Below are 27,963 nucleotides of genomic sequence, written 5' to 3' on the forward strand. Positions count from 1 at the left end.
TATGTGTAGGATTTGGAGTCTGAGAGACCTAGTTTGAGATGCCAGTTCAATTGCTCAAAGGCAGGGGAGCTTAAACAAGCACCTTACCACCTCTGAGCCTCAGTTTCCACGTCAAAAAAATGGGAATAATAATTGTATAACATGGTGGTTGTGAGACTGGAAACAATGAATATAAAGGGCCTAGTACCACAGACGAAGTGCTCAATAAATGCTCCTTTGTCCAAATCCTTCATCTTTAGGTGTTACGATTACACAGCAATCACCGTGCAGGATTCCCCAGCACCCCTAGACTGGGGACTTATTCCTGAAGCAGCCCGAAGAGAGTGGGGCCCTGATTAGCTAGATGTGGGCTCTCAGCTGTCTGCAGCAGGCCCACCAAAGCCCCACCCCTGAGTGACTGCAGGGGAGGCTGGCACTGAATTCCTAGAGTCCCGATCTCTCATCCCACGCTAATTAGCTCCACCTGGGTGTGTGTTCTCTCAGGAGTTGCAGGGTTAATAGCTGGAAGAACCAGTTTTAAAATGCACCCTCAGGAGTTGGTCTGGAGCCTGGATGGGAGGCACCAGCCTCAGAAATGGAATGTGTCCCAGGGCCCCAGCCCAGGGCACCTGTAACTTCCTGCAGATGTGGCTGGTCACCTCCTACACACCTGAGCGCCTCCTCCCATCCAGCTGGGGGCGTGCAGAGAGGGAAAATGCAGCATGCTTAGGGGAGCGTGGTTAGGGAGGCACTGGCCATCCCACCATCCTACTGTCACCCCACCTGCTCTTAGATTGGCCTTCCATGGCTGAGCAAAATGTCCTCTGGCCAGAGAAAGGCCAGTTCAGGCTGTCAGCTTCTCCTGGCCAGAAGAAGCCATGTTGTCACTGAACACATTGCCACCGAGATGGCCTTTTTTTTTTTTTTTTTTAATTGAGACAGGGTCTCGCTCTGTTGTCCAGGCTAGAGTGCAGTGGTGCAACCATGGCTGACTACAGCCCCCATCTCCTGAACTCAAGTGATCCTCTCACCTCAGCTCAAGTAGCTAGGACTACAGATGTGCACCACCACACCCAGCTAATATTTTGATTCTCATTTCTTCTCCTTCTCCTCCTCCTCCTCCTCCTTCTTTTCCCCCTTCCCCTTCCCCTCCCCCTCCTTCTCTTTCTTCTCCTCCTCCTCCTTCTTCCTCCTCCTCCTCCTCCCCCTCCTCCTCTTCCTCCTTTTCCTCTTCTTCTTCTTTTTTTTTTTTTTTCAGATGGAGTCTCACTTTGTCGCCCAGGCTGGAGCACAGTGGTGTGATCTTGGCTCACTGCAACCTCCGCCTCCCAGGTTCAAGTGATTCTCCTGCTGCAGCCTCCTGAGTAACTGGGATTACAGGTACGCCCTACCACACCCAGCTACTTTTTATATTTTTAGTAGAGACGGAGTTTCACCATATTGGCCAGGCTGGTCTCAAACTCCTGACCTCAGGTGATCTGCCTGCCTCGGCCTCCCAAAGTGCTGGGATTACAGGTGTGAGCCACCGTGCCTGGCCTGATTCCCACTTCTTAAACTGTGACATGAATTCTCCCACACATACATGCTTCAATCCTATCAAGAATCTCTGAACTCCCTAAACATAAACATAGCATGGGGCAAAATGCTAAGGGCTTTCATAGGATGGCTCTGTGCCTATGATGTGAGTACTATTACTACCCCCATTTTACAGATGAGGAAGCTGAGGCACTTGAGAAATCAGGTACCTCGCCGGAGATCACATAGCTAAGTCAGTGGCACAGACGGGATTTGAACTCTTGGAAGCTTGCTCTGCACTAGGTTCTATTTCCTCTCTTGCAATAGAAAGTCAGGGGCTTGGATTCCTGGCAGAGACAGCTACCAACCTCTGAGCCTCAACTGACTTTCTCTAGAGGCCCAGTGGCAGGACCTGTTATTCTCCAAGAAAAAATAACCGCAGACTCTCTAGTGACTGTTTAATCTGGGCTTCTAGGACCTCTGAAATGGAGGGGAGGCAGAGCAGAGCTTCCCCCACCCTCACCCTGCCCCATACACGCACAGACACCCAGACACACACACCTCCCATTCCTCCCTTTGGGTCTGGGCAGCAGCCACAGCCTTAACTATGCATCCTTAACTATGTTTTTTTGTTTTGTTTTGTTTTTTTTCCCCAGTTTTTTTATTGTGGTAAAAAATGTGAGTAGCATAAAATTTATAATCTTAACCATTTTAAAGTGTACAGTTCCATAGGGTTTATTGTGCATCCAATATCTAGAACTTTCTCATCTTGCAAGACTGAAACTCAACACCCACTGAACAACTCCCCATTCTCCCTCCCCACTGCCCTTGGCAAGCACTATTTTACTTTCTGTGGCTTAAATTTGATTTGAACCTGGGTTTAAGGGTTTCATTCAGAGAAACGCTTCCTGGGTGAGCCGTGTTTTCAGTGGGTGGTGAGTGGAGACGTTAGTGATGGCAGAATGTAAGCGTCCTGTGGGCAGAGACTTTTAAAGTCTTGGTCACCTTTTCCTCAACATTTGGCACACAGTAAATGCTCAATAAAAATGTGTTGCCTCATCAAATGAAGGATTGAACGGCTTGCTAAGCCTGTGGAAAGCAGCCCCTCATATAAGTGAAATGATGCTGTATTTGTCCTTTTGTGACTGACGTACTTTACCTAGCATAATGTCCTCAAGGTTCATTCATGTTGCAGCATGTGACAGGATTTCCTTCCTTTTTTAAGAGGGGATAATATTCCATTGTTCATCTATTCATCGATCCATAGACATTTGGGTTGCTTCTAGCTCTTGGTTATTTTAAACAATTCTGTTATGAGCATAAATGTGCAAATATCTCTTCAAGACACTGCTTTCAATTCTTTTAGATATATCCTCAGAAGTGCTGGGCCCTATGGTAGGTCTACTTCTAATGTTTTGAGGAACCTCTCTACTGCTTTCCATAGCAGTTGCACCCTTTTACACTCCCACTAAGAGTACACAAGGGTTTCAATTTGGCCACATCCTCACCAACACCTGTTATTTTCTGTTTTTCTTGATGGTGCCCATCCTAATGGACATGCATGGTGGAGCCTTAACCCTTGAGCATGGCACTGACTGACTGGAGCTTCAGGCCTCCCAGTGCCAGCACTGAAGCCCGCAAGTGCCAACAAGAGGTCCTGGTAGGTTTCCCACGGCCAGAGAAGCCAAGTGATTCCTACTGATGTGCTGAAAACGCACGGGCATGTTAGAGATGAGTCTTAGAGAATCCCCGAGGAACTTCGATGCATTCAGAGAAACCCTTCCTGGGTGAGCTGTTTTTAGTGTGGTGAGTGGAGACGTTAGTGATGGCAGAATGTAAGCGTCCCGTGGGCAGACACTTTTGTCTTGGTCACCTTTTCCCGAACACTTGGCACACAGGAAGTGCTCAATAAAAATGTGTTGCAATAACAAATAAAGAACTAAACAGCTTGCTAAGCCCGTGGAAAGCAGCGCCTCCAGGTAAACTGATCTGTAACTGTAGCCATTTGCAGACTTCAGGGTCCTAGATTTGGTGGTGAGCAGGCTTTTCCACAAGAGCCCCAGACATCCCTCCCTGCCTGCTAACGCTCTCAGCCGCCCCTCCATTCCTGTCACCCCTCTCTCTTGAGAATGACTCTGGATTTTGTCGTTCTGACTGGGCTGACAGGGAGAGTGCTTTAAAAGTTTGAGAAGTGATGCCTTAGAGGAAGGTTTTGGCAGGTGGTGATAAATTGTCGACCTTGCTTCCAGGAAAAAGATAAAAAAGAAAAAAGAAAAAAAAAAATCTCACGAGGGAGATTTTTAAGAATATCAGCACTTTTTTGTGTGTGCAAACAGTGAGATCCAGCAGTCTGCAAACCACACCTCCAGGTAAAAAGCCCTTCGAGGTAGGAATGAGAATGAGGAGATCTCACACAAATACAGATACAACAAAGCTCATTTCTTCCAGTGTTGAATGAGCAGAAGGAAGCAATTTTGAGGAGAGAGCGTGTTAGCCCAATGCCACACTTAGATGTCCCAGTCAATAAAGACTCAGGGAGGCAGCTTAGATGCCGCCCAAGTGCTGTGCTGTGTGCCCAAGCTCTGAGTGTTTTGTACATACTAACTCAGTTCATCCTCCCCTCAGTCTCGAGGGAGGTAGCGTCACACCCATTGTACGGAGGGGAAAACCAAGCTACTGAGAGGTTAAGTCACCTGCTTGTGGTCACATGTCTAACTGGGATTTGAATCCAAGTGTCTGGTTCCAGAGGCTGGGCTCTTAATAGCAAATGATGCTGACTGTCTTTACTCATTTACCAAATCATTTATTAATTGGTAACAACCACACACAGCGAGGCCACCGCGTGGCAGGCCCCACTGCCAGCAGTGAACAAAACACAGTCCTCACCCGCACAGAACTTGCAGTCTCGGATGTTAACTCCACGAGGGGACGCATCTTGTCTGTGAGGGCAGCCCAGGGAAAGGGGGAGCCTAGACCCACAAATTGCCAAGCCTAATTCGACTTCACCTCATGATGAAGATAGTCCTGACAAACCACTTCTCGGAGCCCAGATGTAATCTTCTTATTTGAGAAAAACAGCTCTAAGTGAAGGTGTGTTTTAATGGTGGCTCTGGCCTCGGGAGAAGGTTTGGAACACCAGCCTGCTGTGCGGCTGTTGACTCTGTTTACAGTATACAGTGCGCTTCCTGGCACTGGCCCCACCTGCCAGCCCAGGAACCAAGTAAAGCCAAGATTTCCTCATGAAAATGTCAAATGAAACCATCGTAATATCGAATATTAATATCAGCTGGATTCCTGGATTGGAGGAGGATCAAAGGAGATTTGGGTCTTGCCCCTGGCCTCTGAGGAGCCTAGCCAAGTAGCAGTTTCTCGTCAGCTTAAATACACCGTGGGCTCTGTGCGTGCAAGCTTAAAAATCCGAATGGTAGATGCCCTGCCTGCCACAGACATCCCACTTCCTCAGCTGGGAAAAGAGATGGGCCGCTTCTGTCTCCCCACTGGAGGTGCGGCGGGCAGCTGAGAGCACAGGCCTTCATTTCATCCTGGCTCTGCCCCTCACACGGGTGGATCACTTTCTATCCTTCAGTTTCTACATTTGTAAAATGGGACGATGGACTAATAGTCGTACCTTCTGCATAAGGTAGTTGTAAGGAGGAAAGGAGAGAACCATGTACGGTACTTCGTAGAGGTCACGGCCAGAGGGATGCACGGGGTATGTTAGCTATTGTCATGGGCAGTGGTGTTATACTATTATACAACACATTATTTGCAAATAACTTCATTGGTTTTAAAATTCATCACATTTAAATACATGTGCGAGAAGCACTTTGGGACAGTATTTCTCCTACATTGTCAGAGTTTAAAGCATTATCCTTATCAGACACCTGGGAAGGCAGAGGCCCATTTTTTTGGTTCTCAGTGAGGTAGAAATAGGAGCAGGACCCTGGGTTTCCAGTTCAAGGTCTAGTCAGTAGCTCTGACTTCCTCCCTTCAACCCTGGCCCCTGCCAATGTCTTATGTTCAAAGCTGGAGTGCTTGGCTCGCCCCATTCCTCATGACTTCCAGCTCTGTCTTAGGTCGACTTCTCCAGAAAGCAGACTTTGGGTACAAGTAACTGATTAAGGAAGAGATCCCAGGGGCAACCAGTAAGGGAGTGGGGGAAGCAGCACAGGGAAGGGGACAAAACCAAGCAAGGGCAAAGTCACAGCAGAGGCTCCGAGTGTAGCTTTAGGCTGATCCTGCAAAGGACCCCGAGTGGACACATCTGAGTCGCCCCCACAAGAGAGGGAGGAAGCAATGGGATGAAGCCCTGCTCCCCAGCATTCCCAGGGACCTACTTGGAGGAAGTTGTGCTTCCTGCTGCCACAACTTTAGGTTCTGTGGGTCTAGAAGTCCTAATTCCCAGAAGGGAAGGGAGACAGTTCTACCAGGGACAGAGTCCCACGAAACCGAAATCGATGGCAACCACCATGTCATTTGAGGATGGTCCCCTCATCCTGGCAGACCATCAGGCAAAGAAAGGAGTTGCCATACTGGCAGGGACGACTAGCCCCAGTCAGTAAGAGGAGGTTCTGTCCCTGTTTCAGTGGAGCTGGGGGAAGGATGTGTGGAATGCAGGGCACCTCTAGGTCACTCCCCTGCCCAGTGTTAACTGTGACCAGGTCATTAGCGCAACCACAGCCATGGTGGCCAGGAGCTTAGACTCCTCAAGGATGAAGGTCTGAGTCACCCCATTAGGAAACAACCAGCAGAAGTGCCAACCAGCTGAGGATGGGGGGGGTCCAGGAGGGTTGTGATGAGTATCCGTTTTGCCTCCAGACAAGCTATAAAAGGTGAGAATGGTAGATCATCCAACTAACTCTCCTTTTGTAAGTTTCCCCCATAAATTGTGGCCCATCACCAAGATGAAGGCCCCGTGATAGGAAGGTGTGAACTTGAATGTGAGATGTAAGTGGACAGTGTCCGTGCTCTGCCCAGGCGCTCTTGGACCCCTTCTTGTGGTTCTTGTTCGCCCTGGCTTCAGTGTGCTTTCGCTTCCCAGCCCCACTCCTGATGTCTAGTGTCTCAGGCTGGGATCCCGCTAAACAGGCCCCTAGCTGAGGCTTTGTGTGGACGTGATATAAGGACACTAGTAGAGGAGTGGAGGGGGCAGAGCAGAGCAGGACCTCAGGCCAGCATTCTCAGAGCCTAATCCAGGGAACTGGGGGTAAGTCAGGTTCCAGGCTCTTCATCCATGCACACAAAGTGGCTCCAGAGCCCCTGAGGGCTGCCTGCCAAAAAAGCCACAGTGCTGGCTTTGGAAGACAATGCACACCAAATCCCAGGACACACAGAAAATGGTAAACTGGGGGAAATATGGGGGTGGGCCACTAACATTTTCTGCTGCAAGCTTTACTGCAAAAATGGCTTTGGCATTGCATTGCTCCAAGTGAGAATGAATTCAGGTAAAAAACATGGAACCAAGAAGGCACAGGGAGTCTGTTTCAGCAGAACCAAAAGACCGCATGTACCCGAGCTTGGGCATCGAAAGCCCAGCCTTCCCTCTGAGGACTGGTGGGTAAGGGGAGAGGGTGCAGAAAAGGAGGGACACACAACCCTGCCCTCCCTTTCCATCCAGCCTAGCTGGAGAGAGGAGAAGCCACCTGCAGACTTTTTAAACCATAGCCCAGTGAGCCCCAGGCAGCGTATTATTACAGGGCAGAAGGAAATATGTGCCCCAGGAGACTAAGGCCTGGCAAGGTCACTCTGAACCCAAGGGGTGAAAAAACAAATCAAAATACACAGATAATTGGCATTGACAAGTTCAAGACACAAATTATTTCTTCAAATGACACTTCCTTAAGTTTTGCTTGGGCTTGGAGTTGTTTTCAAGCCAGGCAGATTTCCAAGGGTCAAATGGTGTTTCAAGAGCAAGCACATTCATTGGTCCATTCATTGCTTCTTCCTTGCAGTACACATTGACGGAGCGCCTGCTGAGTAAACAGGCGCTGTGCTGCACGCAGGATTGGTGAAAAAACAGACACCAGCCCTACCCCTATATAGTTCATGGTTTAGCAGGGAGATAGTCATTAAGCAAATAAGTACACACATAAATACAGAAATACAAATTGCAGTGGATGTCTAGAAGGACAAGCATGGAATGAGAGACAATAGCAGGGTAACCTAAAGTTGATTTGTCAGGAGATTCCTTTGCAGAAGTGGCACCTAAGCTGAGGCCTGAAGGAGGAGTAGGATTAAACCAAGGAGGGGAAGGAGGTGGGATGTGGAGTAGCCTTCCTGGGCAGAGAGAACAGCCTGTCCTAAGCCCTAGAATTGTGAAAGGTAGGGGCTGACTTGGAACCCAAATGAAACCAGAACAAGCAAAAGCAAACTAAGGCACCCATTTCATCCCAGGGATCCAAGCAAAAGCATCAGCATGTTTCTGTATGTGGGCAGGGGGCTTGGGGTTTCAGCAGGGGAACAGAGATCTGGAATAGTGGTACGAATTAGCCTGCAAAACTGCTCTGGGTCAGATACTTAAATCAGACAGAAATTGCCCTTTTGATGAAAGATAAGGCAGAGTGGCCTCAGGCTGTAGCTTCGCACAGTGCAGGGGTGCCGTGCACACTGTGATGGATGTGGATGGAGCCCTGCAGCAGGCAGTGGGCAGCCTGGGTGGCAGCCGGAATGTGAACTTGAAACAGACGAGCAGGAAAGAGGATCTTTGGAGAAGTCAGTAAGATGGCTTAATCTTTGGAGAGAAAAGAGGAGCTTAGCCTAACAGTTGAGTTTTTGTTTTCTGAAAAAGCTGGAGACCAGAGAGGCAAGAGAGCAGAAGTAGAGAGGTGGAATGTGCGGTGAAGAAGAGGAGATTTTTTTTCTACAGCAAAAATTATTTGTGGGGCTTTCTGATAGCAAATATTGAATTAAATAGGCAAGGTCCTCCCCTGATGAGGTGCATTACAATCTAGTCTGGGAGAAAAGACATTAATTCGAATAATACAAAAGCAAATGTGGCCCGTTGCAGTGGCTCAGGCCTGTAATCCCAGCACTTTGGGAGGCCAAGGGAGGCAGATCACATGAGGTCAGGAGTTCGAGACCAGCCTGGCCAACATGGTGAAACCCCGTCTCTACTAAAAACATAAAAGTTTATTAATGCCCAGCATGGTGGTGGGCACCTCAGGAGCTCGAGACCAGCCTGGCCACCATGGTAAAACCCTGTCACTACTAAAAACACAAAATTTTACTAATGCCTGGTGTGGTGGTGAACACCTGTAATCCCAGCTACTTGGGAGGCTGAGGCAGGAGAATTGCTTGAACCCGGGAGGCAGAAGTTGCAATGTGCAGAGATTGCACCACTGCACTCCAGCCTAAGTAACAGAGTGAGCATTCTGTCTCAAAAAAAAAAAAAGCAAATGCGCAGTTGTAAGTTGAGAGGCAACTTACAGATGAAGCAGAGGCCCATGGTGGGGTGGGGGACGAGGGTCCTGACTAAGTCTGGGGAGCAGCTTCCCTGAGGAAGTTGTATTTGGGTTGACAGCTACAGGAGGGAGCAAGTTAATTAGGAAAGGGACTGGGCTGGGGCACTGAGAGTGTCCTAGCATCAGGAAGGGCATAAGCAAAGGCCCTGTCTTGGGGACATCTGAAGAAATAGAAAAACCCTAGTGATTGGGACGCAGAGAACCTAAGAGCAAGAAGAAACTGTTAGAAGGTTTAAGACGGATTAGACAGGGGTTTTGAAGCCTTATCCTACTCCTCCATGGAAGATAGTTTAGGGGGATGAGATAGTAGGGAGACTACTTGGAAAGCTCTGGTCCTGGTCCTGGGGACAGCTCTGGGTAGACTGGACCACGCTGGTGGCAATGGGTCTGGAGAGAACAGGATAGGTAGGAAACATGTGTAGAACATAAGTTGGGAAGGAAATTGCGATAGAATAGATGTGTGGGATGTGAGGGATGAGGGGAAGCGATGTGGCAAGGTTTTGGGCTTTGTGGAGTTGGAAGGGTGCTGGGACCATTCATTACGCTGGGGAATCTTGGAAAAGATCCAGGTTTGGGATGGAGGGTACTGATTTTAATTTTAGACATTTTGGATAGATTGAATTTGAGTTGTCCTGAGACAGCCAAGTGGAAGCAATTGGGTGTACTGGCCTGAACTTCACAGCAGCAGTCCAGACTAGAAATATCAGCTGGGCAGATACACTCATGCCGGTGTATGAGTGTGGGTGTGGATGAAGCCACAGAGGGAGAGGATGAAAGTATGAATGTATATAGAGATGTAGTGAGATGTTATACAAAGAAGCTTCATTGGTCAAATTATGTTGGAAAACACCGGATAAAACATACTTCAACTGATTTCTTTGCTGCAGGACTTCTCAGGGCCTTTCAAAGGCTAATGAATGTTCGTATTTCTGGAGGAGAAAAAGGGGTTGTGAGCGCTGGGGATCTCCGAAGGCAGAAAGGCATTTGGGGATTCCTAGGCTTCTTTGACCATGAAATCCTTCTATCACAGGGCATCTTACTGCACTAAACAAATATTTCTGACCATAAAATATGGTAACCAGAGCACTATTTTTTTTTTCCTTTGAGGGTAAAATAGCAATACCTCACATTCGAACAGTACATCATTATTTAACCAGGTGCTTTCATGCCACTTCTCATTCAACTCCCAAAACAACCTTGCAGAAGTAGACTCTGCATCCCTATTCACGAATGAGACCCAGATACACTGAGTGGCATGCCTAATGCCCAGTGTCTCCCGGCTGATTAGGCACAGACCTTGAGCTAAAGCCAGGGACAATCCGGTCACCAACTCCAAAATCATATTAATTTGTATGATCTTGACTGCTTCCATATGCAAACACACAGTTGTTAATGTTATTATTATTATTATTATTATTATTAGAGACAGGGTCTCTCTGTCACCCAGGCTAGAGCACAGTGGCACAACGATGGCTCACTGCAGCCTTGACCTCCTGAGCGCCACTGATCCTCACACCTCAGCTTCCCAAGTAGCTGGGAATACAGGCGTGTGCCACCAAACTTGGCTAATTTTTGTATTTTTTGTAGAGGTGGGGTTTTGCCACGTTCCTAGGTTGGTCTCAAAATCCTGGGCTCAAGTGATTCTCCCACCTCAGCCTCCCAAAATGCTGGGATTATAGGCATGAGCCACATTCAATATTAAGAGTTTACTAGTAGTGAGGTCAATGCTTGGATCCTCAGAGTCTTCATCCTGGTAGCTAAAACGCCTATGTTTCTGAACCAAGCTGCTGGCCTGCTTATTCTTCTTTTCTTTTTTTTCTTTTGGAGACAGAGTCTCGCTGTGTCACCCAGGCTGGAGTGCAGTGGCGTGAACTCAGCTCACTGGAACCTCTGGCCCCCCGGGTTCAAGCGATTCTCCTGCCTCAGGCTTCTGAGTAGCTGGGACTACAAGCACGCACCACCACGCCCAGCTAATTTTTTTATTTTAGTAGAGATGGGTTTTCACTGTGTTAGCCAGGATAGTCTTGATCTCCTGACCTTGTGATCCACCCACCTTGGCCTCCCACAGTGCTGGGATTACAGGTGTGAGCCACTGCACCTGGCCCTGGCCTGCTTATTCTTAATAAGATGCCTGCACTGGGTCAAACCCAAAGTCCATCCACAGTAGAAGCACATGGTTTTCCTCAGGGAAGACAACTTTAAAGGTTGGAGCTATACCCAAGCAGCATCCAGTTTCTCTTTCGGAGTCAATTTTGGATCTCACATCCAGGAATTTATCCAAAACTTAAAAAAAAAGCTCTATTTATTATTTTAATCTTGTATCATTACTTGGGATAATGAGATTATGGGTTAATTCTTTCTGCTACAAAATCTTTCATTAATCTTTCTTTTAACATTGACAATTAGGCTGTTGAAGGAAATAAATTTCTCAGAGGAAGGTAGGCAAATCAAAACTACCTTCTAACATGAGCACAATACTTCTCTTTCTGTGGAATTAATTATATGCTTCTAGACTTAAAGATGACAATATGCATCCTTGACTTATTAAAGTTCAATATAAATTAGTATTTTTTTCAATTCCTGGACTATGTTAAGGACATTGGAATGTGTCAACTCCATTTTCCTTGTTCTTATTTTTTGTGCATGGTTATTTTAATTCTACATATATTCTAACTCTCTCAAGATATTATTTTATACAGTCAGTATTAATTTTTATTTTCCCATATGTTTACTCTTTACAATGCTCTTCATTCCTTTCTGCAACTCCTTGCTTCCATCTGAAATTCTTTTCCTTTTACCTGAAAAACTATTTAGTTTTTCCTTTAGTGTCTGTCAGCCACTTATAAACCATCTCAGTTTTTGTCTGTCTGGAAATCTCTTTATTTCACTTTCATTTTTGAGTGATGCTTTTTCTAGGTATAGAATTTTAGGTTAGCTGTCTTTTTGTTTGGGTTTTTGTTTCCTTTTTGCCCTTTAAAGACATAATGTCATTGTTCTTTGGCTTCCATTGTTTTTGTTGAAAAAACAGCTGCATATTGCGTCTGCGTATAATGTATTTTTTGTTTTATTTTCTTTTACACTAGCTACTTTTGCAAATTTTTTCTTTGTTTTTAGGCTGTCTTACTATGATGTGTATTGTAGTTTTGTTTGTTTCTTGGGTTATTTCCCTGCTTGGAGTTTATAGCACTTCTTGAATCTGTGGCTTTATGTTTTCGTCAGTTTTTAAATCCTCCGTCATTTTCTTTTCAAATATTGTTTATGCTACATTGTTTCTGTCCTTCCAAATCTCTAATTACACAAATGTTTACATTGAATCCTGTATATCTCTTACTCTTTTCTGTATTTCATAAATTTTTTATCTTGTTATAATTATAGTCATCTGAATAAATATTTTCTTCTGACCTATATTCAAGTTCATGAATATTCTCTTCACTTGTGTCTAATCTGCTTTTAAGCCCTTCTACCAAGTTCTTAATTTCAGTCCTACAGTTTTCCTAGAATGTGGTTCTTCTTAAGGCAGATTCTACATATCTTTTAAAATCATAACTTTTTTTTTCTCTTGATATTCAGTCATTTGGTCCTATCTCCTGGTATGCCTGGTAGTTTTTGAAAAGTTCATGCCAGAAACTATGCATGAAAAACTGTAGTGATAATTTAAGGTTTTAGCTGATATCTTCCTCTAGAGTAAATTTACTTTTGTTTCTAGCAGGCAGTTTGCTAGGAGAATATCTCTTTAATCTGAAATCAAAATGATTCAGATCTGGGTTTCAGTCTTTGTTAGTGCTAGTCTATCACCAGACTAGCTTTATTACCAGTGTATAGCCTTTCAAGGCTCCCATCTGAAAGACTGGGATGTTTATTAGGACCCCTTCCCCTCGACAATTCTTGAATTCTAACTTTTGTCCCCTCAGGCCTGTAAGGCTGACAAGAGTTCTGCTCAGCTACTCAGCAACTCTTAGTGCTTCAAAATCAGAAAATGCCTCATGGGAAAGTAGTTGCAGTTGTCAAACCATTCACCTCTCTGTTTCCCTTTTCTCTAGCTCCTTAGACATTATCTGGGATCTCAGATTACAGGGAATGCAGAGGCAAAAAATCTCCAAGCCTCAAACTACTTCCCCACTAGTCTTTTTCCAGTGACACTACTAGCAAAATTAGTTAGTTACCAGCATAAGGCTAACAATAAACATGGTTTCCTTCCACTGTGTGCTTCCTAGTGGTGGTGATGAAATGTCTAAAGTAAATAACAGAGAAATAACAGGAGGGTGAAGAGGAGGAGGATTTGAAATCAACACCAACAACAACAACAAAGAGCTTGTGTCAACTGTTCCTGGGGGTCAAGAATCAGCCTTATTTGCATTCAGTAGACATCAAATAATTGCAGGTTTAAGCCACTGAAATGAGCTAAGTGACAGATTTGAGACAAGAATGGAATGGGGGTGATATGGCATGTTTGGCCTAAGACCCTATCCAAGAGAAGTAAAGAGGAGATTTAGGCTATTTGCCCAGAAAAGCAGAAATATATGCCAAACACCAGCCATGGAACATGGAAATCCCACCCCAACTTCAGCTCTCAGCCAAACACTCTCCAAGGCCTGACACTCTTCACACTGACTCCTCTAGCCCAGACAATAAACAGTGTGTTCCTCATTCTTGCTACTGGACAAAATTCTATAGTTCCCTCTATACTCTCCAAAACTTCATTTCTGCCAGTGGAAGCAGTATGAGGTATGTGAAGCATAGTCTCTAGAATAAGTCTACTTTGGTTCAAATCTTGGCCCTGATACCTGGGTGACCTTAGGCAAATCATTTAACCTTTCTGAGCTTCAGTCTCCTCATTGTGAAATGGGGATGATGATAATAATAGTTTTCAAGATGACATGAGATGATGCTAGTAAAGTGCTTAAAAAATATAAAAGCAAAATAAACACAGGCTATGGCTACTATTTAACTTAATTCAGGGTTCAGGAGTATATGTGAAGATCTTACATGGTTCTCACCTATTGGTTCCCACATTTGAGAGGCAGCCTCAGGAGTGTTATTGGAGGGAAAAGGAGGGATAAAAAACAGGAGAGGTTCCTTGGCTTATAGATGCATGGATAGGCATAAGTTTAATCCAACAATAAGGAGGCTCCCCTAAGGCTGGTATCTAGACCTTTCTGGAGAAATGCTATAAATCGATGAATATGAGATGTCATTAGTCAGGTGTCCTGCTTTCACTGTTCCCTGGGAGGGAGCAGGTTCTGTTTCAGGTACATCACAGGTCTCAACCTCCCCCACCTGCCCCCTCCAGAAACCCCGAGGCCAGATGGCCTTAGGTTGATTATGAAGTCAATGATGCCTCACCACCCTTATGGTCAGAAGGGTTCCTCCACGGAGCACAGGGGCCTTCTGCTCATCAAGATCTCTACTCAGTAACAGTGCTAAATATCAATTATTTAGCTCTTAGTGCGAATTGACTGTATGTCATTTTACTTACATACATCTGCATTTTATATCTTACCTTCACTCTGGAACGAAAAGTTTGTGCCCCCAAGAAAGTCAAAAGACAGCAACAAGAAGGGGAGAGACCTAGTGCAGAGCCATCGTGTCCTAGGTCAAAAATCTCATCCCCACTTCCAGTTCTCATAAGGTATGTGGCTTTGGGTAATTTATTTTCCCTCTCTTGTCCTCAAAACCCTAATTACAGGGTCTCTGAAGTCCCTTCCAGCCCGAAAAACTGTTCCACTGATAGTGGTTTTAGTTGGAGGATCTGAAGGGGGCCCAGAAATAACACGAGGGCAGATACAGTCAGCCCATACCCCACCTGACCCAGACAACTTTGAACACCCACCCAATGTGCCTCACCCCCAGCCCCAGGTGAGGCCCCCCTCACCCCACCTTCAGGGCAGGGCCTCACCTGAGCCAGGCTGCAAGGATGGTGGTATCCCAGGCCCCAGTCCAACCTCACTGTACAGCTCCCTCCTCTACCCTCCCAATCCCATTTCCTGTCTAGCAGATTTACGGTGCAGTTCAAAGAAGGAAGGGCGACATAACAGCTTTCCTGCTCCCTCCCTCTCCCAACTGACTTGGTGTAACTGGCTCAGTGCCAAGCATTTTGCTCTCCACAGCCTCCAATGTGTAAAAATACTCCAGGCCCCAGCCCTCCTGCCTGGAACATGGCGTCAGCTTCCAAACCCACTGGTCAGGCCTTCACTGGTGGGCGGAAAGGAGGCTGCCCTGTGAGGCGCTGGAGTCTAATTAAGTGCTGAGGAAGCAAACCATGGGCTTTAATTTTAGCTCTGAAAATAGCAAGGGCCTAGGATTCCTCTCTCTGGTCTGAGCTGTAACGAGAGTTGTCTCCCTCTGCCTGCTCGGTCGGGGGGAGAAGAAAGGATTCAGAGTGACGACAGCGGGAGGCCAAGGAGCCAGGAAGCAAGTGGGAGGAACACGCTTCAGGGAGAAGGGGACACAAGGCCAAGCCTGGGTCGATGGGACATGCCACACCCGCCACGTCTACTTTATCCCTACTTTGCATCCTAGCCCGACTCCAGAGTGCATGGACACTCAGGAGTTCCGAGTTTCGCCAAAAATACCTCCAGAGCCCTGTGTGGCTAAGAATGCTAAGCTCTGGCCAATGCTGAGGTAATTTCCTGGGAAGATAATAGAATACACATCACAGTTCCATGCACCAGCAACCTCTGGGGAAAGGAGGATGAGGAAAAGCATTGACAAATGGACAGGGGATCATCAAAACTGCTGCGAACCCACCGAATGGCTCACTGGCTCAGCTGGATGTCACATGGGCTCCTGGGCATCCTCCTGCCCACCTCCCTGTGCGGAAGGAGAGAAGTCAGCCTGCCGAAGGTGACAGGCAAGGACACAACAAATCAAGTGGCAAGACGGGGAGAGGGTGCGCATGCCCAGGGGGTGGAACGTGGAGGGGGCCATCGGCTTTGCCCGTTGGGTCACTTGTCAGTCACTAACCCTGCCCTAGCTCTTCTCACACTATTGTCATGACCGTCCCCCTCCCACATTAGACCAGGGGGCGTAAGCTGTATCCTTGGGACAGGGGCTCTATGTTTTCCCCTCCCTTCCCCACTCCCCAGCATATCCTGGGCATGCATTTGGCTGAAATGCTTTTGTTTCTTTGCAGCCTCCCCTTTGTAACAGCCGGCACCGAATTTGCTTTATACCTGCAGCATCGAATGGGAGGGCGTGAAGCCGCGATAAAGAACAAGCAAAGTGAGCTCCGTGAACGGGCTTCCCCAGGCTGCCTTCTGCACACATGAGCCTACTCCTCTGTGTCCAGAGGGGACACGGAACAGGGATGAGGCCCCTCGCATCTGTGGGGGCAATGAAGACAAATGTTATGTGTACCTAAAACTAAACCAGCACTCACTGCTTCTGTGAAGAGTTGGAATACAAAGGAAGGAGAAACTCACTGGAAATGCAACTCAAAGGCCAGGAGTGAGGGCGGTTACCGGCCACACCCCTGGGAGAGCCTATCCTTCATGGCAAAGCTGGAGAGTGGGCAGATCCTTTCCGAAAGCCCCTCCAAGTCGTCTTGGAGATACCACCAGACTTCCCTCTTTTCTTCAGATTTCTTCAACCACTCCATTGACATATTTAAAGCACCTGCCACAGCTGTCTGGTAGGCACGATGTGGGCACAGCCAACCACATTGAAGGGGAGACCACCCAGGGCTGAGGGGGACAGGGCTGCCCGAGGGTCACGGAAGGCTCTGCCTCTAGAGGGGGCAGAGGTTACTGGGGCCTGCTCCAGGTGGAGCTGCCTCTCCCTCTCCCTATTCTCGGTCTGGCATCTCTACCCGCTGGGTGCTGTCAGAGAACACCTCTCACTCTCCAGGGCGCCCTTGGCACCCTGGTCTCCTGGCTTTTTGGCTCTCAGGAGCCTGCTCAGGGCCCAGCTGGTCCTAACACAGCCTGTTTCTCTCAGCAGAGTCTGAAGCCAGCATACAGGCGACACGTAAGAATAATGCCAAGGACGGGAGAGGATGGGGCGGCTGAGGAGAAGCACCACGTTACCCTCAAGCCCTACCCTGTGGGCAGCTGTCCCCACCCCGGCTGTGCTTGTGGAGACATCTCCGTGTGGCCAAACCACAAGGCCCCCATTTGGAGGATCCCATTTTCTAACCACCTTGGCCCAACATCAATAACAACACTGCCCCACAAGAAGCCGCGAGGCATTTCCTCAAGGAACCACCAGCGCCAGGGCTCAAAGACCAAGTTCAGACACTAGGAACTCCCCTCAGGAGTGTAAAACTGAGTTCAGAAATAAGAAAAACAAAGTTTCCAGCCCAAGTCTCCTCCAGGGGAGACACCCTCAGGACCCCTCCTCACAGCTGCTAGGCCTCCTTCCTGGGCTGGCCCCTCATTAGGAACTAACAGTCCCAGCCATGCCAGCCTCCAGGCCTCCTTGTTAACTCCTTGGTTTCCCTTACTGCTGCCAAAAAAAAATTTGGCCTCAGAAATCCTGAGCAGTGCTGAGAGGCAGAGAGCACCTACCACAGATAGTTAATGGTGTGTATATGCTATGGTTTCTCTTAATAAACCAAATTAATAATAATTGCTGCCATTTATGGAGTGCCTCTTATGCTTTACCCACTTGCATTATGAACTCTTCTGCAGCCTCTCATGTTTGCAACAACACTAGAAGGTAGGAATTCCTTCGCTTATCCTATAAATGAGAGCATGGAGGCTGTGTCGCCGGCAAGCAGATGTGTGGTTTAAACTCAGCTCTGTTCTCTTTTTCGCCCACCTTATTACTTACTTTGAGCAAAACTGGATTCTAAAATGTGCAGGTTAAAGAGCTGACCACTACCCTTGCATCGTCCATCTGCAGCAGTTTTACATCTTTTTCTTTTTTTTTTTTTTTTTGAGGCAGAGTCTTGCTCTGTCTTCCAAGCTAGAGTGCAGAGGCATGATCTCAGCTCACTGCAACCTCCGCCTCCTCGGTTCAAGTGATTCTCCTGCTTCAGCCTCCCGAGTAGCTAGGATTACAGGTGCCTGCCACCATGTCCAGTTGATTTTTGTATTTTTAGTAGAGATGGGGTTTCACCATGTTGGCCAGGTTGGTCTCAAACTCTTGACCTCAGGTGATCCACCCACCTTGGCCTCGCAAAGTGCTGGGATTACAGGCATGAGCCACTGTGCCCGGCCAGAGGTTTTACATCTTTAAAACCAGAAAACACTGGGTTGAGAATGGGAAGAGTCAGGGGGTCTTCCCAGCCAAAGGGGCTTGTTGACTTTGAATAAGTACCAGCTGCCTTGAGCTTTTGAGCTTTGGCAACCTGATTTCAAAATGGTGCAAGTAAAAATAAAAATATCTGCCTTTCTTCCTTCTTGGGCTTGTTGGAAGATCAAATAGATTGAGTCAGGCAAAAACATTGTAAGCTGAAGAGAGCTGTGAAGAAGAATGATGCCACTGGATGACTCCCCTTTGGGGGACGTCACAATGGAAGGCATGGGGGACACCACAATGGAAGACTGAGGTGCTCACTCAGATGGCTTCCCAGTGAGTTTGGGGCCTGATGTTCCAAGAGCCCTTTGTTTTATTTGTAAAAGACAGGCGCTGAAGCATTGTGAAGACCTGGTTGTTTTTATGATTTTTGGAAGACCAGCAAGTTTGTCATAATGACAAATATGGGTCCTCCATGGCTGACCATGGACTGTTAAACAGGTGGCCCATGGCAGGAACCATGTGTGGGCCATTTTCTTTGACACGCCACCTACTCCTTTTATCACAAGGCCAATATATGAGATTCTTCCTCTGCCATAGAAAGGAATCAGTTCATAACATTTGGATCATTGAGTTTATCACCGAAACCCAGAAACAACACAAATGTCCCTCGGTTGGGGAATGGATAAACCACCAAGGTACATTTATACAATAGAATATCAACTATAAAAAGGAATTAAATACTCCTACTTGCAGTAACATGGATGAATCTCGAATGCCTCATGCTAAGTGAAAGGAGTCAGATTCAAAAGGCTATGAACTGTGTGATTCCATTTATACAACATTCTGGAAGCCTCAGAACTCCAGGGATGGAGAACAGATCAGTGGTTACCAGCGGTAAGTGTGCAGGAAGGGAGTGACCAGAACAGGGGAGCACAAAGGAATCTGGAAGATGGGATGGAACTGTTCTGTATCTTGGCTGTGGTGGCAGTTACACAACTCTGTGCATTTGTTAAAACTCATGGAACTGGATACCAAAAGGAGTGAAGTTTACTGTATGTAAATTAAAACACTTTATAAAAAATTTTAAAATAAACTACTTTTAGAAAAATTTAAAAAATGAATCAATGAGAAAGTAGATCAGTTGAGCAGGAAGTCCAGTGGCATCGCGTGGTGTGGTAGAGGACTGCGTGACATGTGGAGCAGTGAGTCCAGTGGCATCGCGTGGTGTGGTAGAGGACTGCATGACACTGTGGAGCAGTGAGTCCAGTGGCAGCACATGGTGTGGTAGAGGACTGCGTGACACGTGGAGCGGTGAGTCCAGTGGCATCACGTGGTGTGGTAGAGGACAGCATGACACTGTGGAGCGGTGAGTCCAGTGGCATCACGTGGTGTGGTAGAGGACAGCATGACACTGTGGAGCGGTGAGTCCAGTGGCAGCACATGGTGTGGTAGAGGACTGCGTGACACGTGGAGCGGTGAGTCCAGTGGCATCACGTGGTGTGGTAGAGGACAGCATGACACTGTGGAGCGGTGAGTCCAGTGGCATCGCGTGGTGTGGTAGAGGACAGCATGACACTGTGGAGCGGTGAGTCCAGTGGCAGCGCGTGGTGTGGTAGAGGACTGCGTGACACATGGAGCGGTGAGTCCAGTGGCAGCGCGTGGTGTGGTAGAGGACAGCATGACATGTGGAGCGGTGAGTTCAGTGGCAGTGCGTGGTGTGGTAGAGGACAGCATGACACTGTGGAGCGGTGAGTCCAGTGGCAGCGCATGGTATGGTAGAGGACAGCATGACACCATGGAGCAGTGAGTTGTGGTGTCATGTACGGTGTTACGTGCAGTGTAGTATATACAGTAATGCAGTGTGTAGTACAGTGCACAGTCGTGTCGTGTTGTGTCATGTGTATTAGTATAGGAATTTGGCTACTAGTCCTCTACCTAGAGTTGGCAACCATTACCTGGGGAAGGTGTTAAGAGTTCAGGGCCCCATGCCCCAGTGATCTGGTTCACTGGATCTGGGGTAAATCCAGGAGTCTGCATTTTAAACAAGTTCTCCAGGTTATTTTGATGCAGGTGGTTAATGGCCCACATTTTGAGGCCCACCATGAGGCCTTTCTTCATCATTTTGGGATTTATGCTTCATGAGCAGGCTTCTTTTATTCCTTGGTGTTTCTCCATGGGCCCCTTAGACTCTCACGCTTCATAGTGATCCCAGGTGGGAGACATTCAGGTACATGCTGGGGGCTCTGAGGGGTTGCCTGCATTCTAGCAGCAATAGGCTTAGCAGCTTTAACCATCTGCTCCTCTGGGCCTGCACCCCAAACATCTTTCTCCACAAACCTGTAATCTTGGAATTTACCCAGCTTCTTGGGAAGTGGTAGCTTTGGCCACAGGGGATATTGCTGAAAGGAAATTTTGTTTCTCTGAAATGCTTTCAGTTTTCTCAAACAACAACAACAACAAAATCCCAAGCTAGAAGCAATGCCACTCTGGGACACCCCTAATTCTGAGCTCTAGGACCCACTTTAGAGAAGGCAGGATACCAAGCTGGGTTCAAATCTCAGTTCCATCACTTACCACTTGTGTGATGCTGGGCGAGTAATGTCATTTCTTAGAATCTCAAATATTTACCCTCAAATTCTTACATTCAAATTTTTTTTTTTTTTTTTTTTTTGAGAGAGAGTCTCGCTCTGTCGCCCAGGCTGGAGTGCAGTGGCCAGATCTTAGCTCACTGCAAGCTCTGCCTCCCGGGTTCACGCCATTCTCCTGCCTCAGCCTCCCAAGTAGCTGGGACTACAGGCGCCCGCCACCTCGCCTGGCTAGTTTTTTGTATTTTTTTAGTAGAGACGGGGTTTCACCGTGTTAGCCAGGATGGTCTCGATCTCCTGACCTCGTGATCCACCCGTCTCGGCCTCCCAAAGTGCTGGGATTACAGGCTTGAGCCACCGCGCCCGGCCACATTCAAATTTTTAACGTGTAAAATTGGACTAATATCTATACTTATTTTGCAGGGATCCCATGGGGCTTGAGAGATGCATGCTGAGGTCTTGGGAGGGGACTTGTTACAATGGCTGAACTTTCTAAAGATTCAGCAAAACAAAAACATATGTACATATACATATATACATCAATCTATAAAGTAAATATGGTAACATGTTAAGAGCTGTTGAATCTGGCCAGGTGCGGTGGCTCATGCCTGTAATCTTAGCACTTTGGGAGGCTGACGCAGGTGGATCACAAGGTCAGGAGTTCAAGATCAGCCTGGCCAAGATGGTGAAACCCCGTCTCTACTAAAAATACAAAAATTAGCCAGGCGCGGTGGCAGGTGCCTGTAATCCCAGCTACTTGGGAGGCTGAGGCAGGAGAATCACTTGAGCCCGGGGGGCGGAGGTTGCAGTGAGCTAAGATCACAACACTGCACTCCAGCCTAAGCACACAGAGGAAGACTCTGTCTCAAAAAAAAAAAAAAAAAAAAAAAAAGAGTTGTTGAATCTAGGTGATGGGTGTATGACTAGTCATTCTTTCAACTTTCCTATATGTTTGAAATCTTTCATAATAAAATCAGAATAAAGAGATGATGAATATAAGGCCATCAGCCCAGTGCCTGTCACTTGACAGGTCTCAGTTGGCTGGGGACTGGGGGAGGTGAGGATGGCAGGGCAGGGAGTGGAAGGGGGCAGAGAGGAGAGGAGGAGGAGGAAGGGCTGCAGGCTGGCCCAGAGCTGGAGGAGCACTGAGGAGACAAGGAAGGAAGGGGCCCAGGAGCCCCAGCAATGCCCACCCTTGGGAGAGTGTGGGTGTGAGAGCTGCCCTTCCTGTTCCCATCTCAAGGGAATCCAGGGGTGAGGGAGGGAGAGCCCCACTCCGGTTAGGAGGCTTTTGGTATGGTTCTTTCCTTTTCCTCAGGATTCTGGGAAGAGCAATCAGGCCATCTTCAGGTGTTCCAGGCCCTCTTGGTTGAGGTGAGACCATGATAGAGATGACAGAGATCCTTTGGGCCTGAGACTGTTTACAATTTACAGACACTCTGAGCCCCCTGACACATGAGTTTTGCTCAACAGCTGTCTAAGCACCGGAGTGTAAATGAACAAGGAACAAATGGCAGAGGGGGGTCAGCAAAGCTGTGAGGACTACCCATGAGCTGTGCACCTGCCCCAACCCTCCCCCAATTCTGAGAGTGCCCCTCAGCCAAGGCTCCCACCCAAGCCCAGGCCTGGATCTCACGGTGTCTTCCACATCCAGTGCATGAATCCAACCTGGTTTGAAAGGACAGAGTAGGCCGGGCACAGTGGCTCACACCTGTAATCCCAGCACTTTGGGAGGCCAAGGCGGGCAGATCACCTGAGGTCAGGAGTTCGAGACCAGCCTGGCCAACATGGTGAAACCCCGTCTCTCCTAAAAATACAAAAATTAGGCAGGCGTGGTGGCAGGCACCTATAGTCCCAGCTACTCGGGAGACTGAGGCAGGAGAATCGCTTGAAGCTGGGAGGTGGAGGTTGCAGTGAGCCGAGATTGCGCCATTGCACTCCAGCCTGGGGGGCAAGAGCGAGACTCCGTCTCAAAAAAAAAAAAAAAAAAAAAAAAAGAAAAGCTGTAACACATCACCACAAGCTTAGAGGCTTAAAACCAGCACACATTTATAATCTTAAAACTCTAGAGGTCAGAAGCCCAGAATGGGTCTTGCTGGGCTAAAATCAGGTATCTGATGTTGGTGGGCTGTGTTCCTTCTGGAGGCTCACCTAGAGGATCACACGGGAGCATGCCCTGGAAGTATCTACTAGTGTCTGTGCCACAGATACTCCCGAGGCATGCTCCGTGTGATCCTCTAGGTGAGCGGCCGTTTCCTTGCACTTTCCCTCTTCTAGAGGCTGCCCTCCTTCCGTGACTTGTGGCACTCCCTCCATCTTCAAGGCTGGCAGTGGCTGTTTGAGCTTCTGTGACCATGCCATCTCTCTGGTTCTGACTCTTCTGCCTCCCTCTTCCCCATTTAAGGACCTTTGTGATTACACTGGACTCACCTAGATAATCTCCTTATTTTTAACAAGCGTCTGTTGATTAGCAATTTTAACTCCTTGCTATGCAACCCAACACATTCACGGGCTCTGGGGTTAGGATATGGCCATCCTTGCAGGGTGAGGGCATTATTCTGCCTACACAGGGGATCTTCTCAAATGGATGGGCATTTTTACCTTTGACTCTCAGGGATTCCAGAACTTGAGTGTACTTCAGAATCATGGGAGACAGTGTTTGAAAAGGCAGAATTTTAGGCCCCATCAGATTCTGATTCAGTACTTCTAGGATGGGCCCAAAGAATCTGAATTTTTTTTTTTTTTTTAAGAATCTGAATTTTTAACAAGCTCCCTCAGGCTTTCCTGATACACATGATCTAAAGACCACATTTAGAAAAATCTGCTTTTCTTTGGCTTCGGATAGGGCATAGTGGCTACATTTTGGAAATCTAATTACAAAATCTATGGTCTATAATTTATTGAGCAATTTCAGTGTACTAATAAATACAGCTAAGTTTATCAAGCACTTGCTGTGTGCCAGATTCTGCTTCAAGGGCTGTCCATGCATCATCTCACTTAATCCTCAAAATAACACAACAAGGTAGGGTTATTATTATTCCTCTTTTGCAGATAAGAAAACAAAAACTCAAGGGGTTAGGTAACTTACCTGTGGCTGCACAGGCAAAGCCAGAAAGAAGCCTATCCACCTTCCTTGTCTTTTTCTAAAGCTTGAGTTTAACCATTAACTCTAGCACAGTGTTGGCACATAGTAGACCCTCAATAAATACATGTTGAATTACAGGGTGAATAAACAGATAGGGGTTTCGCATGCGTTAACGCTAATCCTCAAGGGAGATATTATCATTATCCTCTATGAAACATCAAGGACCCTGAAACTCAGGGAGCTAAAACCCTGTAACTATGTCTTAGTGTATGTCTAAAGTCCATATGCTTCTTACCAGATCAGGGAGGCTACAAGCCACAATCCACATGCCTTCTCAAAAGATTGTTTTTTCACTGTGCATTTATACTATACAAAAAACTTCAATTGCTTTGAGTTCTGCAGTTAACATTACTGGCTTCTATCCAAAAGAACCTCATTGTACTAAATCAGGCCAAGTGGTGGCTCCACCACTCAGCGATGTTTTTACTCCTCCAGAGGTGGAGCAAGCCCTGGGCATGGCCAAGCTGAGGAGGGGTGGCCTGAACCTTTACACTCAGGGAGGCACAAGCATAGCAATTAAAGCTTCAGACCACCCTGGTAGGTTCTTTTTAATTAAACGCTTCTCCACACACCTGGGAGGGCCACAACAGTGCGCTGGGCAGGAGGGGTTTGCTGTGGAAATGCCATCTGCACTGATGAAGAGATGGCAACATCAGAGGCCTCCTCTACACACACACACACACACACACACACACACACACACACACACACACACACCGCTGGGCAGGAGGGGTTTGCTGTGGAAATGCCATCTGCACTGATGAAGAGATGGCAACATCAGAGGCCTCCTCTCACACACACACACACACACACACACACACACACACACACACACACACACACCCCGGGACAGTTTCCCTGCATCACACAGGTGGATTCCGGGCTGTCACCACTTTCTGCCCCCTTCGAACTAGCAGCAAATCACCCTGGCCGCCTGTCTTCATCAGAAAGACCTTCCAGCTGGGCCACCACAGGCCCCTGGATCATTTCACTTCTTTAGGACAGAAACTGGAGAGGCTCAGTGTAACACCAGCAGGTTCTAGTGCGAACATGTGTGTAGGGTGCACCACCTCCTCTGAAATGCTGTTCTCTCTCTACTCCCCTGCCACACCCGTCCTCCCTACTCCTCCTCCATCTTCCCCTTCCTCTCTTCCATCCTTTCCCCTTTCTCCATTTCTTTCCCTAGCCTATCAGATGCATCCTCTACCCTAACTCTCCCACCAGGGTTCCGTGGCCATTTAAGTGTCAGCTTTGGAGGCCTGGGGCAGGCAGAACGGCAGGTTGCAGCGAGTAACAATGAACCTTTGAGTCCACTTTGGATCTGAGTTTCCCTTCTGGAAAATGAGTATATTCACATTTACCAACTTACTGTCTCAAAACAGTGTCTGTGGTTCTGTTTCTTGCTGTGTAGTTCATAAAGTGTGTGCTCCCTTTCTGGGCTCACGCATCACGACCCCTTAAAAAGTATGGAATCTTCGTGAAGTGAACCAGGGAGAGGGAAACGACTCACTCAAGGACACACAGCTTTCAGTGGCAGAGTCAGGACCAGAAGCAAGTCTTCCCACCCTCTCTTGCCATCTGAGTTCTTGGCGTTCATGACAGTGATTCTACGGGACATAGCATGGAAGAAGCTGACCATGAGCACGGCTGCTCTCAACAGGTCCTGAAGAACATCAAGGAAAATAAGAACAGAAAAACCTTACAAGTTGGTTACCTTTCGTTTTTTAATTACTTTGCAATCTAATTATACTGATGAGGTTCATTAATGTCAGATTAATTTTGCATGTTTTACAAGATTTTATAAGATTAAAAAAAATAATAACCCATGGAGTGTGGGCCCATGAGATGTGTTTAAAGAGGACGTGGATGAGCGGCTTGCTACTGACCTGCTTGACGTGTGCTATAGATACTTCCGGGGCATGCTCTCATGGGAGCCACCCAACCCTGCAAGACAGGCAGAGCCCTGTTTCCATTTCATAAATGAGAAGACAGAGGCCCAGAGAAGGTAACTGACTCACATGTCACCATTCGACTAATGCACTGCAGGGCTGGGTTCAAATTGAGGTCTGTCCTATTCCCAAGTTGTTTCCTTTCCCCACTCCATGGCACTGCTCCCCATAGGGACGTAAAGAGTGTCTGCTGTGACTCAGCTTCCTCTTCTGCAGGAGCCTGCCTCCTGGCTTCTGTGTGCACTAATGAGAGCGAGCCCTCCACCCAGGTGCCAACCTGCACAGTGGGGCAGCGGGCGGGTGGCGTGAGAGCTTCTTCTTTGGAGGAGCAAGTTCTCCCACTTGGGAGGAGGAGCCAATCAGACCCTTGAGTCCCCCTGCTATGGGGACAGCTCTGCTCTGAAACCTGGCATAGGCTCACCCAGGGGCACCCGAGGGCCAGGGCCTGGCACAGGAGTAGGGCTGCTCTCCCATGCCCGGCTGGGCTGTCCTCCAGCAGGTTGTGCAATCTCGCTATGAATAGGTCTGGGTGTGTGGTTTGGGGCCAAGAAGACCAGACTTGTTTCCTTCGGAGTGACAGCTCCCCTCTGGAATTGTGGGAGGTGAGGGAGCGCAGCTGTGAGGTCAGGCTTCTGACCCTGAGAACGGGCGGTCCAAGCTGGTGGTGTGAGGGGTGGAGTCTGTGGCCAGACTGGATGGACAAGTTGTCGGCATGACTCTTCTGTGTGTGGAAATCACCTGAGGCCTTCTGCCTCCCCAAACCTCCTGAGCCTCCCTCCCAACCTTCACCCCTCCTTCTCAGCAGTCCAAGCCCTCCTTACCTTAGGAACAGGCTTAAAACAAAAAAGTTTGGAGGGGGAGGGGAAAAACAGATTTGCAATTTTATTTCATTTTGCAAGGAAAAAGCCTGGGCTATCTGATTCCTAAGCCTGGGCTCTTTATAAAAAAAAAATTTTTTTTAGACACAGGGTCTTGCTCTGTTGTCCAGGCTGGAGTGCAGTGGCGTGATCATAGCTCACTGTAAGTCCTGGCCTCAAGCTATCCTCCCACCTGAGCCTCCCAAAGAGCTGGGATTACAAAGGGGAGCCACTGCGCCACAACTGCATTTTTAAAATGTCAAAAATATGAGATTCTCCTACATGATTGGTGTAAGTGGTGTGAACTGGCACACTGGAGGACAATTTAGTCAACCTTGATCAAATGTATACACCCTTTGTGACGGATGCACCAAAATCTCAGAAATCACCACTAAAGAACTTCATGTAACCAAAAACCACCTGTTCCCCAAAAATGACTGAAGTAAAAGTTTTAAAAATGTATTACCCTTTGACCCAGCAATTCCATGTTTGGGCACTAATTCTACAAAGATTCTTGCACATGTATGAAATAACAGATGTGTAAGGTTACTAGTTGTAGTGTGGCTGGTAATAACAAACATCCACGAATAATCCAATGTCCAGTATCTATCAACAGGGGACTACTGGTTAAATCAATGACGACACATTAATACAATGGAATACTATATAACTATAAAAAGAATGAGGAAGGTTTCTATGTATTAAAATCTCCTCCATCTTGGGGAAAATAATTTAAAAAGCTAGATGCCCATGTATATACAGCGTGTATGATGTACATTTTGTGTAATAAGGGGAAAGTAAGAATCTGTGTTTTTATTACTCGTAGGTACATAAGACATTCTGGAAGGAAATGTAAGGAATTCTGGGGTGGGAGGAACTAAGCAGACAGAGGACAAAGATGGGAGGAAAACATTCCCAGTGTGTGTCTTTTCATGCTTTCTGGCTTTTGAATCATGTGAATGCACCACCTTTCAAGATATTAATTTTAAAAGAAAGTACAACAAAATGAAGATAATTCTGCGAAGAAATGCCATGACTCAATTGTCCTCCTACAGTGGACATGTGTCATTTTGAGGGCATGTCCCAGCATGAGAACTGCCTTCCTACTTGGAGTTACCCACTAGGTGCGCCTTAGTGGGAGGAAGAGTCCCTCCCCGACCCTTACAGAGGGGGCCATGCCTTCCTGATCCCTACTCCTGCCTGCTGGGGCTCAGGTGCAGCTCACACGCTATCCACCTCTGGTGGCAATACCAAGGGCCTGAGTCCGGGACACAAGAATTATTTTTACATTTT

General features: G+C 47.4%; 1 protein-coding gene and 1 long non-coding RNA gene across 24 annotated transcripts in view; one reads left to right on the forward strand and one right to left on the reverse strand.

Moving 5' to 3' along the window:
• Nucleotides 1-27,963, forward strand: part of SNX3 (sorting nexin 3) — a 1,122,685-nt gene that overhangs the window by 633,929 nt on the left and 460,793 nt on the right. Inside the window, exon 1 of one of the 23 annotated variants that reach the window (XM_050789177.1) lies at nucleotides 6,265-6,274. The exons of 21 other annotated variants lie outside the window; for them this stretch is intronic. The gene's annotated coding sequence lies outside the window, so the exon portion shown is untranslated. Of the gene's footprint in view, nucleotides 1-6,264; nucleotides 6,275-9,291; nucleotides 9,302-27,963 lie in introns of those variants that run through there. One more of the 23 variants, XM_050789166.1, reaches the window with a different exon arrangement.
• On the reverse strand, nucleotides 17,799-19,850 carry LOC126953644 (uncharacterized). Its single transcript, XR_007725284.1, has 2 exons — nucleotides 19,547-19,850; nucleotides 17,799-19,490 (listed from the first exon to the last, which is right to left on the reverse strand). It is a non-coding gene; the product is annotated as an uncharacterized LOC126953644 (long non-coding RNA).

The sequence above is a fragment of the Macaca thibetana genome, chromosome 4 (assembly GCF_024542745.1).
Source record: "Macaca thibetana thibetana isolate TM-01 chromosome 4, ASM2454274v1, whole genome shotgun sequence".
NCBI classification, from domain to species: Eukaryota; Metazoa; Chordata; class Mammalia; order Primates; family Cercopithecidae; genus Macaca; species Macaca thibetana.